Below are 17381 nucleotides of genomic sequence, written 5' to 3'. Positions count from 1 at the left end.
TAAATCTCATGCGGAATAACGTTTAGCAACATATGGTGTGGTAAGAAATGCAAGTTTGTCAGATCTTTTTATTAAGTCTTTTAAAACGAACTCCACGGGAGTCGACGAATAAACGAGTTTATTTGACAGCACAAATGATAAATTGCGAAATATTACAACATCGAAATACACTGAATTGGCAATTTTACCAGATATCCATGATTCAAATCTTTTCTTTATTTAGGTCTCTATCTAGGTTACAACTAGATCTACCTTCTTCTATCTCTCCCCCAATTTATTATTTTTTTTAAATACATTATTTTAAAAATCATTTTTAAGGTATAAAGATATTAAACTTACCTGAATTCGTATTGTTTACACATTGTGTTATCGATCAAGGCACCGATGGAAAATGATAATAACCCTGAGCACTGTAAAAAGAATAAGAGAAAAAAAATAGGAGCGCTTGAATATAAATGAGCTCTATTTAAAATATCGAGTAGTAAAATAATTCGGGCATAAATTAAAATAGCTTCTTTAGAAATAATGTCATTCACCTCAACCCAACCAATTTATTAAAGAGATACCAAACTATACTTAAAAAAATAATAATAAAAAAAGTAAATGCTGTGTGTGTGTATATATATATAATGCATCCGGTCTTAGAATCAATATTTTCAACAATTTCTTTGCCAGTTAATGAGATCTACGCCCAAGCCTTAACTTAGTATTGTCCAATTTATCTATAGCTCACTCTTGTGGAACTACAAACAATAGTCAGTAATGAAATAAGTTTCCTTATTTCAACTTAGTTCGTTGTAGAAGAGAACAATTATGAATGAACCCACCGGAAGAAAAAAAATTAACAGCACCAGAAAAAAAAAAAGAAATTTTAACACAAAAGATGCCTAGATTAGCCTATAGGTATTATCTTTTTACCAGTAGAAGATCATATCTTAATTGCAGATTAGATACGAGGATTCACCATAGTTTTTGTATGGTGGTCGAGGGGTGGAAACAACAAGAAAGAAAGAAAAAAAAAACACGTCTCGTATCCAATTTTGTTAGATTCAAAAGAGGATTCGACTTTCAATTGGCTCTGGTATAGAAAGTGCAACGATAATTATTACAATTAAATGGAAAAATTGTTAGAAATAATGGACTATCAAAGATGACATATCACTGATGGGTGAGTGGATACCATTGACTGGAAAATAACGACTTTGCCAATTGGTATAGGCTAAAGAATTCTTGTCATTGCCTTATTGACTTTTATGCCGATCACGTCTCTTACTAACATTCCGATTGTTCACAAATATCATAAGATTGTTGTGCGTGTAGAAGACGATCAACAATTATAGGGTCATTAGGAGCATTTTAAAAACCCCTTGATAAGAGTGTTTCGTGTTTATGATAGGAGGAATATCTAAAAAAGCAATAAGAAAAATTCTCGAAATCGAACTTAATACTAGTTGACAGCCAAGCTAATTTATCATCTGATAGTCAAAAATGATTATATCGAATGAAGAGTCACATTATATTTTCCCTTCTTTCCTACGTTAATAACACGATCTATAATTAAACTTTGAAATATAAAATATACGAAAAACACAAATATAATTTACAATTCTTAAGTGGTAACTTATTAAACTAAGTGTCTGTTAATTAAAAATTTGCAAACAATTAGCATATTATTTTATAATTAGCTTTAAAGAAAAAAAAATGAGAGACAGAGAGAGAGAACTTAATTAATTAAATACTTTAACAAACCGCATTATTATACTTATACTTATTATTATTATTATTATTATTATTATAAACGTCTTTTAAAATGTTACATTGTTAATTTGAAGAATTAACATAGGTTAAAGCTTAAATAATTAGTAAACGAGAAGATAATTTGTAAAAGTTGCTGATAAATAAACTTGGAAATAATTTTAATTATGTAGACTCTAATTAATCTTTTAACGTGAAATTTAGTTTATAAGAAGTTATATATTTAAAAAACTAATTAATTATCTAATAAATTAATTAATTACTTAAAGTTTTTTTTAAATATGTTTCAATATAAAATTGCAGTTTTTTTGGGTGGAAGTCTTAAAAAAACAATGAAACTTGCGATGAGTTATGTAATGTTTTACATAATAACGTTGTTGTGTGTGGGTAATGTATAATAATGTTAGCTTTTTACAGCGTTAAAAATTGTATATAAAAGAATTTTAGATCAATTTTTTTGAATATTTAATCGAAAGAACGGATTAAAAACCGGATATTTATAACCGTTTCTGATTGTCTTAAAGGCAGATGTTTACATAAGCAGGTGTCTTTTTTTTGTGTGTGTGTTTTTACTTCTCCTTTCACCTAAAAAGTACTCAAAATTTTCTGTATAATTACTGTTTAAAATGATTAATTTTCACGAAAAAAAAAAAAACTGATATTTTTCGCAAAATATTCGATAAATTCACACGAAAGGTAACACCAGACATAATAGAATTAAATGAATATTTATGGTATAAGTATATAAAAATTTCCATGGCTAAAATATATGTTAATTTAATAAATTTACAACATTCCACGATCTCGAATATCAAAGTAGGAAGAATGTCACATTATTGATATAGACAAGGTGTCACTAAAGTCTATTTTCGAGGCCATCCTGAACGACAGATGGTTGTCAACAGCAGTTGACGAGACACGGTGACATTTTAGAAGCACATCAACTCGCTTGAATTTGTCAGTTGCTAGAGACTTGCTTATATCACACCTCTATATTTAACTCTAAAATGATGGATGGCTACGAAATAAAGCTCATTGTAATACAATAATATTCAAATCATATCGACTTTCTGGTACATAAAATGGTCTTTAACAATCCACAAAATTCATTTTCCTTATTATTATTTCTTTCTTTCTTTCTTTCCTTCGCCATTAAAGTTAATGTACATCAATCGGAAAGCAGATAGTTAATTAAAAATATTTAAATATTTTTTTTTCCTGTTTTAAATTTTACACTTCAGTAATACTTTAATTAGTATGCAATTCAATTAACTTTCTGCTATGACTCAATTATCTTGAGCATCTTAATTAACATTAGTTTTATTGAGGAAGATATGTCGATTGTTTATTGAATTATTCTTAAATAAATTCTAGTATTTTTCGCTCCTACAATGAAATTAATTCGCAGAAGATGGTGAAGACCTGGATCGACATTAGCACGTTTTGTAGTCAAAATATCGAATATAATTAAGTATTTATTTATTTATTTATTTAAAGTAAACGGTGTAAATTTTAATTATTTCGGCATAAAAAGTAGTAAAATCGAGAATAAAATTAAATTCCTCGGCTTTAAAGTCGAAGAAAACAATAATAACGAAACCATTGAAATGTGACAATTTAACAAAGGAGAAAATCACATCAAACAAAACCACTAACTTTTTCAATGTTCAGTAATTTTTTTTTTCTATTTCTAGACCCAGTTTTATTTGATTTTTTCATTCTAAAAACTTCTTTTTTTTCCCCTCACTCTCTCTCTCTCTCTCTCGTCTCTCTCTCTCTTTGCAAACATCGAATGACTAACTGAAATATCATGGATGAGTGACCGTCGAGTATAACGATGTCTGTAGGCACTTTAAAGAAAATGATGGTGATTGTAGCTGTTTCATTTTCAATCACATCTCTTTTCATTGTTAAACTTTTAACTTTTCACCTTTAACAACATTGTCCTCAATTGATATAATTTTAAAAATATATCAGCCAAGTTACAGACAGATTTTTCTTTACACTGAATTTAAAAAAAGTATCCTCATCATCTATACAAACTGTATATATACACACATATATATATATATATAAGGGTTATAAAAAGAAAGCGAAAGTCTTAAATTCTTAACAGACAATATCTCCTTTTTGCATATTGGCAATTGATCATACCAAAAAGGGATTTTGTGTCAACTCAAACTAGGTCACGGCTAGCTTGGGATGAATGTGTTGAGAGAACACTATAATGTGACGCCAGAAAAAACTCAAATTCATCTCATGGCAAGGGAAACTCAACAACCAGAAGAAGAAAAAAAAAAAAAGATTCCGAGACACCTGTATAAACTTTCCTGTTTGTAGACTATGTCACATCCCTCAAACCAGCTGTTCTTTGTGTCTGCAGACATTTTTTTTTCCTACTACAACGTCTGATTGGATGGCTAAATCTTTTTGGGAAAACGGTTAACTCATAGAAGAAACCCCCCATTTTATTTTATTTTATTTTTTTCGGTGGGATTTCTAACGATTTCCTTAAAAAAAAGAAAAAAAAATATTTAAAAAAATATCGGTTTCTGGTGCGAGACGTCGGCGTTAACGGCACGTATCCTTAATTAAGCATCGAGCTTAATATAATTAACGATGGCTTGACTCATCTTGGCGGTCCATTTTAGCCTATCCCATTGCGTCAACACGTATTTTGTCATCGCAACTAGTCGAGAAAATATCAAAATTCCAAACATTACTTGCTTGACTGGCGTAACGATAAACTTCTGGGTTCAGTGGACTTGATCCTATGATCGGTTAGGGTGGGGTTAAGCACTTACACGATTCGAATGATTCAATTTATTGAATCCTAGACGGAATACCGTTAACGATAGCTTTCCCCCTTTTTTTTCCTACATATAATATAGGCTATTATCCTCTTTTGTATACGATTAAACCGAGCCTGAAGGCCTATAATCTGATTTAAAAATCTAGTTTATTAATTATCCTATTCGTATGTAGTTTAATATTATAAATTACGTTAAAAAACCTCATTTTCTTTTAAAGTTCATTTACTTTTTACTACCTTAAAAGCATTAAATTATAATATATATAATAATATATAAACAATTAGCCAATTTATTTCTTAATTTTAAGTGCGAGAACGTATTTTTTCGCGGTTATATTAATAGGATTTACGATTTGTTTTTCAGTTACGGTGCTGCGAAAGAGTATTAATGCTTTTTTTTTTAATGTGGAAAAAATATTAATTGACCAATATAGTCCCGATAGTGTTTCTGTTCTCAGGCGTAAAACTTACTTTCTCGTCCATAAAACTTAAATAATAATTGCTCCGTCACGAACCAGAGACATATTCGGGTATGTTCTCACGCATAAAATTGTGAAAAAGCTCATATCTCACACATAAACGAACTAAACGCTTCCTTATGGAAATACATGTGCATCTAATAGCTTCAAATTGGAAAATATAGATTTATTATCATTCGAGGAAATAGGGCAACATTTCCTTTAATCTACGAAGTGATTTATCTAAAAATAACGATCTTAAGCAATTTTTTTTTTCTTCGTTTAAAAATATTTTAAACGTAGTGTTTTTTATTCACCAATTTAAAACTAGGCTCCTTCTGTGATGAAATTTAAGCTTTTCTATACGAAATCTAACGAAATTTTATCGTTTAATGAGCTATTTCCAAACTTTAGTAGGGAAATAAGGATATTTCGGTACGAAATTTAATAAAATTAACTTATTCGAAACGTTATTTTCAATCTTTGACTCGTTAAGTACAAAACAAAAGCACGTAAAAATTAATTATTTAAAAACAAATATGGATTCACTTAACAATAAAACGGACCATTTAAGTATGAAAATTAACGAAATTTAACTGTTTAATGTACAGATATATTCATTAATTCACACAAGAGATATCCGAAAACGTATATACATAATTTTATAAGTAATTGGATATTTATTTTCCCTACAGGGAGCACATTTTTATATAGGAAAAGAAAGAAAAAAAAGTAGAGAGAAGGAAGAAGGAAATAAAAAAAAAAATGCAGAATAGTCGTTCGAAAACTGCACAAATCATCAAATCTTACTTATAAAAAAGAAAAAAAACAAGCAAAAAATCCGACAAAGTGTGGGGAATTTTGAGTGTTATAAATAAAACCAAAGACGATTTCGTTTAATAGAAAAGCGACTTTTAAGTTGTCGTTCTTATATTCGGTCACGAAATGCTGACTAATGCTGATATTGTCTCCTATGGATTCAAATACCTGATCTTGCATGGAAACTTTGTCAACCAAATAACTTCGTCACCAACTATTCTGATTTTACATCGACTAGGTTTTGTGCTTTGGACGTACGTACGTGACTTTTTGTTAAATCGGCACAAAGATTATTGCTAAAGAGAGATAGACAGTTTTAAGTAATGACACTTCTGTAAAAATCACGAATTTTCTTAGCAAAAGAGGATGGAAAAAAATATATATATATATGTATATATATAGAAAGAAACAAGAATGACACTAATTCGAGACCACGTTTTTCCTTATTTTACATGTTAAAAAGTGATCTTTTTAAAAAAATATATCGTCTTGTTTTGTACTTAAACAATGCGCCAGTTAAAGTGTGTAATAAATTGTAGAAAATTAACAAGGAATTAAATAAATTTCGTATTTTAGGATGAAAGATAGTGATGTTTTTTTTTTTGAAGCGAATTCTCGATAATTTAGATTAATCATCTTTATTATTGCCACCTTTAAAATGACAGTAACATCTCATGCATAAAACTCAACTACTGGTTTTAAAATAAAACACGAAACAATTTGTTCAAATTTTTTTCTTCTTCCTTTTTCTATTTTCAAAAACTTGTTACGATAATTTTAACGTCAGAAATATTCAGTTTTTATTTTCGAATTTCCGAGATAATGAAGTCATTTTTTACATATATCATTAAGTCTACGTAATTATTTTTAAACAAGTTAATAAATAAATTAAACTTAATAATACATGTCAATCATTAAAATAAAATTTCAAAATTTATATACGTTTTAATGTTATTTTATTAAAAGCGAACGATTGGTTAATTTTGAAATTGATTCGACGAATAGGAAACTGATATTTTGAAATTCAAAAAAACGGTCTTTTTAAAGTCGTTAATGCATTCAATTATGTTACTCTTAAGGACTATAATTCCAAATGGGGAGAGAGGAAAAGAAAAGAAAAGAAAAAAAAAATAGTATCAAGTAGAAAAGAAGTGTTGCACTGGTATTAGGGTGTTAATAATTGGTTCGTTTCGAGATTTTATCAATATTAAAATATCAATTTTTTCCATTATTTTAATTTATAGCCCTCTCTTCCCGGTTCCTTGACCGTTTCTTCTAGAAGAAAGTGATTCTTGGCAATCTGTTAGCTATATATAAATAGACAAAGTATCTCTGGCGTCGAAATCTATAAAAGAATAACGTAGACAACTCAAAAAATTAAAAACAAAAAAAAATTCATAATTTAATTCTTCGAAAGACTCGTGTATATTTTTTTAAATTTATTTATTTATTTACTCGCTTCTTCTATACACAAATTATACATTTTCGTAGTGTTATAATTACATTTCTACGAGTAAAACAATTGTAATTTTTGTTTTACTTCTTTAAAAAAATAACAAAGGGGGAACTTTTGTATAATAACGATAATAGACAACACGAATTCTATGTTATTTTTCTTGAAATAATTATTATTTCTAACTTATCACCAGTTAATTAATAGATACATACCAATTTATTACAGAAAACTGATGTTATCTATAATTAAAAATTTTTATAAAGAAATTTGGTTGAGGTCAAGAATTTCTTGTCTGAACAAGGAAACTGTTCTGTGTATGCACCAATATGTAAACTATACTGTCAAATTCTGTAAAGATAGTCTAAAACATGGCAGTCGCTCGGGGCTTTGATTTCTTTTTGGGTGCCACCCGAACACACGATGAATATAAATGAAGAAGACAAAATATCCGAAACAGGTCTTGATATTCTTGATGATTTTCCTGCCATTTATCACAAACATGTCGTTATAAAAACCGTACCTACGATGTTTTTACTAAAAATTTTGCTCGCTTTTCTGTGATCTACACGATAAATCCTGTATTGGGAAAGAATTTTAATGTTACTTTCTGCGAATTCTTTGAAATTTAATCAGGTTTTTCTCCTCTACTTTCTATCCATTATCCATAAAAAAATATTTAAAAAAATGCTCGCAATTCCTTAATTTATTAAACAGATAAGTGCTTTCTCTTCCACTTAAATTATAACAATATAACGTTTTTAATATTACCAAATTAATTAACATTTTTTTAAAACGTGGGATACTTTAAATAATACATGAATAATAATGATTAAATGTTAATAATAAATTAAATTTAAATAAAGAAGAAAAAGACAACGACGATAAATAAGAATTTTATTGACTCGACGATTGCTCGTGTGGCCAATAAAAATATAAAGAAATAAACGATTTCTAATTGGCCATTCTTGTAGAAACTAAGAAATATGTTAGAAATTTAAAATTAAAAACCAGTTTCTGTCCCACTTACAGGAAAATGTCACTAAAAATCTTTTGGCTAAACAGATAAGGGTGGGAATATTAAAAAGTTCTAGCTTTACATAAACATGTAAATGCAGGTGTAAACTGGAGTTGTTCCAAGGACATGTCTATCTCAAAAATACTATTTTCTTTCTTACCAATTTGATTATTTCGTCATTATCAAGTTTTTATTTTTTAATATATTATTATTTTTATTCATGGGCACCGCCTAAATAGGAAAAATTACTTAGAAATATGCTTTAAGTTGGAAAAGGAAATATATATATGTATATAACTAGGGATTGTATCTATCTGGGCAGGATGGAAAACAGACGTTTAAATAATATAAATTAAATGATTTATTTCTAAATAATTTAGGATATTTTTAAGTTTTTTTTTTTTTTTTTTTTAATAATTAAAATATGAGATTACAAGAAATGATTTAAAATTCCTATTATTGAAAATTTCGAACGGGAGTAGTGTATTTTAATGTAATTTTAGAATTCTCAGATTAGGTTTGGTGCATTAATTGTAGAGAAAAAGTTTATAGGATCAAGGAGAAATGCTCGTGAAACAATGTTATCCTATATAACCCTACTGGGAACATTATTCACGATTTGATACTGTGGTTAGAATTATCAATGAATTTCATTCATTGACAAGGGATATGTCGACTTATGAATAAAACCTTGATTTCGAAGGTTATTTTATTGGTATTTTAAATATGTATTTAGTTTAATTGATGCAATTTCGATAATATATTTCGAATTTTTAAAACTAGATTACCAGTCGAAACCCTGTAACACCGTAGTAGTTTCGATAAAGTTTCTAGCTGTTTGTAAACAAGTATTCGATATTCTTGTACCTGTAAGTTCTAAATTAAAAAGAAAAGAAAAATAGAATCTCCACCCTTCTCTCTTATCATTCCTCCTTAACTTTAACTAGAAAATTAAAGCTAAAAATCACGTTTATAATTAGAAAGGAGGGATTTTTAAAGGTCGTTCTTATCATGTTATTTCACAAATAAGTAAGAAAGAGATACGAATTTAAGATGCTATTTCCTACAAATTGGATACCACAGACTATAAATACAATTACATGATATCCTTTAAAACTTTCATCGAGCAAAACAAGCCGCGAAGTAAATATAGAAAAGTCGAAAATAAACTAATGATCCATCCACTCGCATAGAAAAACCCATTCTTTTTTCTTTAAGTTCTCGCTTCTAAGAATGGTTTTTTTGTCAAAAAAAAAATATAGAATATTATTTTCTATAAGTAACTGATTTATAATTTAAATTTGATAGAAAAATTCTCATAAGCAGCTGTTCCTTAGAAGAATAATATCAATGTTTGTCATTCTCTTATTTCATAAACAGCAATTTTTTTCTTGTCCTGTTTTTTCTCACGTATCCTGTTTTCCAGGAAACTTACTAATATATACTATATATTTATTTAGTTTGAGTAATGTTATCATGATCCAATTGTGGAAGTAGAGAGGAAGCTGTATAACTGGTCAAAGGATGCAGCAGAAATTATATTTTATTATACGTGATTGACAAGAAAAAAAAACAAAAAGAAGAAGAAGATTTAGTAAGCAATTTAACGAAGAGAATTCTACGTTTTTCGGATGGAAGAAAATTTTAATAATTTATAAAAATTATTAATTTTAAAACATTACTTACAGCTGTTACATGTCAATGTTCTCCCCCACATCAAAAAGTATTAGTTACACTTGTGAAAATTCTTTGAAAAATACGTCACATCGAAGGTTATTATAACATTCCTCAACTTAACACAGCTCCAGTTGTGATCTGATGAGAGAAAAACTAACAAAAAAATAAAGAAAAAAGAAAAAAAAATGTCACTGTTGTCCGGTCAAGTCAAATCCGCCCACTTTCTATTTAGTTACCATATATATATATTTTTTCTTTAGTGCATCAGAAAATGAAAGATGAGATACTTTTTGATAAATAAAATTCATAATGTGAACTATATAGAATGTGTTTCTGTTAGTTAAGATGTATCTCAGTTACGTATTCTATATGAAAGATTTATTTGACAAATGTTAGCGAACATGTGTTAACTTTCAAAATTCGATAACAACACAAAGATGTTTGTTTTCCTAATTTAGGAAGCTCGTTAAATTAAATAAAAATTAAAATATGTATATATATATATATATATATATTTATCGACTCAAACGATAATAAAAGGGGTTAATTTTTAATTAATTCCCACTCCTCCTAACTCAAACCATCAAAGAAATCATTCTTGTTTCGTTAAATAATAAAGAGCTTTCTATTCGAAAAAATTCTGTAAGAGAAAACCATGGGAAATTATGAAAAATATTCTCTTCTCGTATAATTAAATAAGATTTATATCTTTAATAAAAAAAAAAAAAAATAAGTCTTTTGTTAGGAGCTGTAAAAGTGTCTTGACTAGTTTTATAAATTACATTTAACTTAAAGTCGAATGTACTGTAGTACAGGAGGAAAATTGTAAACGTTGAAATAATTATTCTAGTCAGATTTTGTATATAATTTTCGATGTTTGAAAATAGGTTATATGTTTTTTTAAAAAAATATATTAAGAGAATACAATTAAAATATCAAGTTTTGGTAAAATTGTCCAGTGACGCAATCGTCAATGACATCCTGGATAACCTCAAGAAGGAAATAGTTTTTTTTTTTCTCTTTTATTTTTTAGGGTCCAACAAACGGTTGACACTTTATATAAACTAAACCTAGATAACAGACATTATAATTAATAATATTTAACATTTAATTTTTTATTATTTTTAATTCAAAAAAGCTTAACAATTAAGAGCCAGAATATCCTCCTCCTTGCAGAATTAATTGCAATAAACCTTGTTTTATTCGAGTTTACGTAATAAAATTTTTTTTATTTTTATTTTCCTTGCATTAAACTATTTAATTTTAATTTTATAAGGTTTTTTTTTTTTTTTTCTTGGACCTTAATCGATGATAATTTTAGTGGTAGGGAATACGAAACGTGCGTATACAAATCGATATTTTTAATTAATTTTTAAGCCAGAAAATTAACGATTTATTTTTATTTCTTCCTTCAATTAATTGTATTTTTAATAAAAACATAATATCGATAACGTTTAACAATTATTGTATAAGTAAAATTACAGAAAAGGATAACAATGAATGTCTAAAAATAACCCCCTATCAATAATGTTATTTTCTCTCAACCCCCCTGGCTTAATAATAGGAATTCTAAGGATTTAAAGCCATAAACATTATCCAGAAATATCTTTCTTTTTTATTAAATTTAATATCATTAATTCCATTTTATGCCCTATAATTAATAAATGGAAAGAAATATGATGACTGCTGACTTCTTTTTTTTTGTAATTATTATTAATTCAAACGCATAAATTAATTTTTTTAAACTTTATTTTCTTAAATTAGACTTTAAATTGTAGTGAATTTATATCAATTAATTATTTTTATTATTATTTTTTTTAAATAAAATATTTTATAATTAATTATTTTCAGAAATAATTCTCCAGTCGCTTAATTTCCATTTTTGTCCGTAAAAAAAAGGTTTAAAAAATGGATAATTATTAATAATGTCGCCTCTTATTTAAATTTAAATAAGTTATTAATAAAACGTCTTTATTATAATATTTTTATTAAACAATTAATCATAATTTACTTCATGAGTATCATTATTCTTCCGATGACCATTTAGGTCTACAATTAACCTTGTTTCATGTCTAACAAAGTAAAAATCTTTATTTAAATATGCATAATTGAGTTAGCCTTATTATTTTTATAATTAGAATCCCTAAATAAATAACAAGACATAATTATAATAGGGATTTTTATGAGATTTAAGCTCGATAACTCACGAAGGCAAAGAGGCTCCTCGACAAATATAGATACATTCTATATAAAAATCGCTTTAGAACTTAAAAAAAAACAATTAAATTTAATTAATAAATCAAAATTTACGTGTTATATTTTCGGTTTCGCTAATTGAAACCTCATATTTTAGTGACGCGTTATCCTACGGGCCCCAAATCCATCCCACCAACAGGGAGCCCCAAACCAATATTTTATTTAAAAAACATTTGTCTGGGGTCAGCACTGCACGTGAGGCCCCCTAATTCGAATCGGCCAGGGCCCCAAGCTATAACTCGCCACTATAGAAAACTTGATCTTTGCATGCGCCTGTAATAAACAAGTCGCTTAATTGTCCAATAAAAATTTGCCTAGTTACTTCTATACAATTTATAAAATAACAATAGGTCTATTAATTATAATAAAATGATATAAATATATGTATATTTTTTTTTTCTCTAAATCATGTCTTGTAATTAACTTAGAAGCATTCATAATAATAAGTGTTACGTCAATTCTAAATGTCAAATATTCTCCCCTATTATCCTGTATGTTATTTATAATAAAATCCTGTTCTTACTAATTGCAATAAAAGCTTATTTACTTTTAATAATAGGTAAGAACACGTTGCTTTTAATGACAATTGAATAAACCACTCTTCAACATTTCCTGCAATACAAACTCTATTAGTCTCTTGCATTGTTAACTAAAATAAGGTATACATTGATAAGGTGTAAGGTATACACAGATATACTTATTTTCTATTATAAGATGGTATTTGAAAAGGTCGTACACGTGTATTTTCTTTTTTTTTTTTTTAATTAAAGAACTAGTGTTATGCTAAACAATATTGTGTCACTTGGCTTTATGACAACATCAACGCTTGCAAATTTCTAAACTTAGTACTTTCTAACAATATTGGCGTATGAAAATGTTTAATCAGTCTTTTTCTAGCATCATTTATAGTATAAAAATTTAACTAGTCCTGCTTGATAATATCGAAACACTTAGATTTCTAAACTCAGTCCTTTCTGATAACATTGACATGTAAATTGCTCTTATTATTGATAAAAATTCTAAAGTTAGTTCTGTTTAATAATATGGAAACGTGCAGATTTCTAAATTTATCCCTTTCTGTAGATACTATCATGCAAATTTCTAAACTTACTCCTTTCTCAGTGTACTATGTACTCTTTCATTCACAACCTAAACTTAGCTAGTCCTTCACGACAATTTTGTTCTAAAGATCTAAACATACCCCTTTCTGATAATATTTGCATGCAAACCTCTAAAATTAGCTCTCTTTTGCGAGTATTAACACATGCAAATGTCTAAATTTAGTCATTTTTTAGCCAGCACAGACTATACAAATATCTAAATTCACTCCTTTCCTGACGATATTATCGTGCAAATTCCTGAACTTACTCACTGTACCTTGCACTTAGTACATTCACTTTCTCACTTACAACCTAAACTTAGTTAGCCCTTTATAACAATTCAATTCTAAGTATCTAAACATAGTCCTTTCTGATAATATTGGCATGCAAACCTCTAAAGTTACTCTCCCCCCTTTTTTTTTACTAGTATCAACACATGCAAATGTCTAAATTTAGTCCTTTTTGGCCAGCATAGACAATACAAATATATAAATTTAGTTCTTTTTAACAATATTGACGTGTAAATTTCTAAAATTAGTCATTTTTTGACAGCATTAACGCATGCAAATATCTAAATTTAGCCCTCAACTACGTTAAGAACGTTAGAAAAAAATATATAAAAAAAAACCGGTTTGAATACTCGAAGAGTAATTGTTTAATTTTTAAAACAATTATTAACGTTTTTTTTTTTTTCCTGTGTACTCTACATTTAAATTTGACTTTAATAATTAATTATTAATTGCAATGAGAAAATTGAAACCACGTTAATTTATATCTATTAAACATGAAATGTGTCTATGATAAATTATGAATTTTAATTTATGAGTTTCGCTTTTGGCGTTTTTAATTTTAATTTTAATAACGTTAAGTTCGATATAATATATTATAATTAATTTATTTAGTTTACTTTTATTCATTTATATATAAAATTTTATTAAAATATATACGTAAGATAAGATAAAATGTAATTTGGTTTATTTTTTTTCTTGGGGTTTTTATGGGGCTAAAATATTTTTTAAAATATTAATTAAAATTTTGCTCGCGATTTTAGGGTAAAATTGTATTTTTAACCTTTAAAATATTTACTAAAAAAACATATTTTAATACCTAAAATTAGGTTACGAAGCCGGAGATCGGATCAGGATAACCGAGATCAGAATACGAACAAACGTGGGAGAATGAAGCTAAAATACTGTTTTAAATATTTTAAAAATATGTAATTTTTTTTTAAGGATTTAATCTAGAATTTTCCCTAAAAATCTTAATTAAAATTTTAATCAATTTTTTTATACCTAAAGTTAGGAGATCGGATCAGGATACGAACAACGACAGACAAACGTAAGAGAAAGAAGCTAAAAAAATTAATTAGGGAAAAATCCCAGTTTAAAACCCTTAAAAAATTTTACCAAATAAGACATTTTGATACCTAAAATTAGGTTACGAAGCCGGAGATCAGGCAAGGATAACCGAGATCAGGATACGAAAAACACTATATAATCTCTCGAGATTGAAGTTAAAATAATGTTTTTTTTTTCTTTAAATTATAATATATATATTTAATTAATTAATTAATTATAAAATAATAATTTAGAAAGCATAATTAAAGAATATTAAACAGAATTTCAATTCGCTTCCTTCATAAAAAGTACGAAAAATTTTTATATTATTTACCTCTTAAAATGCTCGCAGACAAATGTACGAGTACATTAATATAAAAATTTCTTTAAAAAAAATAATTATAAATTGACATTCTTATCGAGTTGGCTTAATAATTATCCATCTTAATTAAATTTAAATTAGGTGAAGTATTTTTAAAATGATAAATTCTTTTATTTTACCTCTTCTTTAAAAAAAAAAAAATGATAAATAAAGGATAAAGTAAAATAAAAGATTTTTAATAATAATAATAATAATAATAAAATGTAATAAATATTATCCCATTAATAGAATCGCTTTTCTACTTCTTATTATATCTATTAATGTAACTAAGCTTATTATACGTTAGAAATAATAGAACATATTTTTTCCTATAGATAATAATCTGAATTATTTATAATGCATTCAATTAATATCAAGGAAAATGCATTAAAAATTAAATTTAAGAAAGAAATATATACTGTGAAACCTGTTCAAGACGGAAACCTGTCTAAAATGGGAAAATTTCTTCGAAACACAGTGATTTTGTATGTTAAAAAAGACCTGCTCAAGACGGAAACCTGTCTAAATGGGAAAAATTCTTCGAAACAGAGCTATTTTGTACGTTAAAAAAGACCTGCTCAAGACGGAAACGTGTCTAAATGAGAAAAATTCTTGAAAACAGAGCGATTTTGTATGTTAAAAAGACGGAAACCTGTCTAAAATGGGAAAAATTCTTCGAAACACAGCGATTTTGTACGTTAAAAAGACCTACTCAAGACGGAAACCTGTCTAAAATGGGAAAAATTCTTCGAAACACAGCGATTTTGTATGTTAAAAAGACCTACTCAAGACGGAAACGTGTCTAAATGAGAAAAATTCTTGAAAACAGAGCGATTTTGTATGTTAAAAAGACCTGCTCAAGACGGAAACCTGTCTAAAATGGGAAAAATTCTTGAAAACGGAGCGATTTTGTACGTTAAAAAGACCTGCTCAAGACGGAAACCTGCCAAACCGGAATTAACACAAGTTTAACTGTACACAATTTCCTATAATATAACTACTCTACGAAACAATTACAATTAATTTTGCAATTATTGTTATTTTAAAGTGATTTATAACCATTTTTTAAACACACACACACACACACACGAAAAAAACCTTATTTAATACAAGTAAAAAAGGGTTTAGAGAAACGAAATATTTGCATTATTATCTAAGAATCGAGAGGAGGGTGACAGAGAGTGATGTTGGAAAATTGCCAATCAGCTAGGCTGGATACTTTATTTCAAATTTAACTCTTTTAAGTTAAAAGGTTTCTTGCTAAGACAAAAGAATCGGCTACATAAATATGTATAAAATTATCATAAATGAATTATAATTATAATGGATAAAGTCTCTAATTAGATAGAAGGGGACTAATATTATAAAAAAAAAATCTATATATATTAAGGGGGAAAAAATGGCAGACGGTGCATAGATTCCATCAATTATTAGAAGGACAGAGAGGGGACGAAGAGGAGGAGGAGGGAGGAGAAAAAAAATATATATTCTTTTTATATACAAATACGGACATGCATTAATGTATTTCATCATCATCAAATGTGTTACTTTATCCAATTTTTTCTCTTGATCAAAGAAAACGAAGTTTTTCTTTCAATGATAACTTGTATTACTTCTGTGAAATGAAAGCCCGATGTTTTATATATAATTTGATAGAGCGTATCGAAGAAGAATAAGATGATGGATGCTTCTTTCATTTTTAATTCACTCGACAAGACAAAAAAAAAATGGAGAGTAAGGAAAAAAAAAATAAAGAATTATATAAAATAAGGTTGTAGTAATTGGTACGAAAATCTGCATCAATTAATACACAAATAAGGAAATTTATTTTTGAGGAAATTTCCAAAAAAAAGTATATAAGAAAGAATACGTTAGAGGTGTTAGAAAAGTTTCTTTGTTTAATTACAATAGAAGACGATGTTGTAGTTTCTGGAATTTTAAAGCGTAATTTCTGTTATAATCTTAAGGAGAAACTGCTGTAATATTTGTAAAATTAATAAGAAATTTTCCCGAATTTAAAGTTATATTGGAGATTTTAAGATTTCTAGCACATTTAAGTACATTTCCTGATATTTTCTATAATAAGTTTATGTAGAAACTGCTGTAATATTTATTAAATTTTCGTGCAGAATAACTGTTTGTATTGTTAGAAATTACTGTTATTTTTTTAAATTTCTATGTAAAGTTATAGGAGTTTTGAAATTTTCTAGCATTTCTAAGAACAATTCCTGACGTTTTCTGTAACAATTTTAACTAGAAAATGTTCTAATGTACTTCTTAAAAAAAAGCAAAAAAACTTTCTACGCAAAATTATTGCTGAAGTGGTTAAAAATTG

General features: G+C 27.3%; 1 protein-coding gene across 1 annotated transcript in view; it reads right to left on the bottom strand.

Moving 5' to 3' along the window:
- The window catches only part of LOC136990411 (zinc finger protein castor homolog 1-like), a 116408-nt gene that overhangs the window by 67587 nt on the left and 31440 nt on the right, over positions 1 to 17381 (bottom strand). Inside the window, 1 exon segment of the mRNA XM_067288797.1 lies at positions 340 to 410. The gene's annotated coding sequence lies outside the window, so the exon portion shown is untranslated.

This window comes from Centruroides vittatus, unplaced genomic scaffold (genome assembly GCF_030686945.1).
Source record: "Centruroides vittatus isolate TY-2023 unplaced genomic scaffold, ASM3068694v2 scaffold_932, whole genome shotgun sequence".
NCBI lineage: Eukaryota > Metazoa > Arthropoda > Arachnida > Scorpiones > Buthidae > Centruroides > Centruroides vittatus.
The sequence above is the reverse complement of the archived record's forward strand: the minus strand, read 5'-3'. Positions and strand labels throughout refer to the sequence as shown.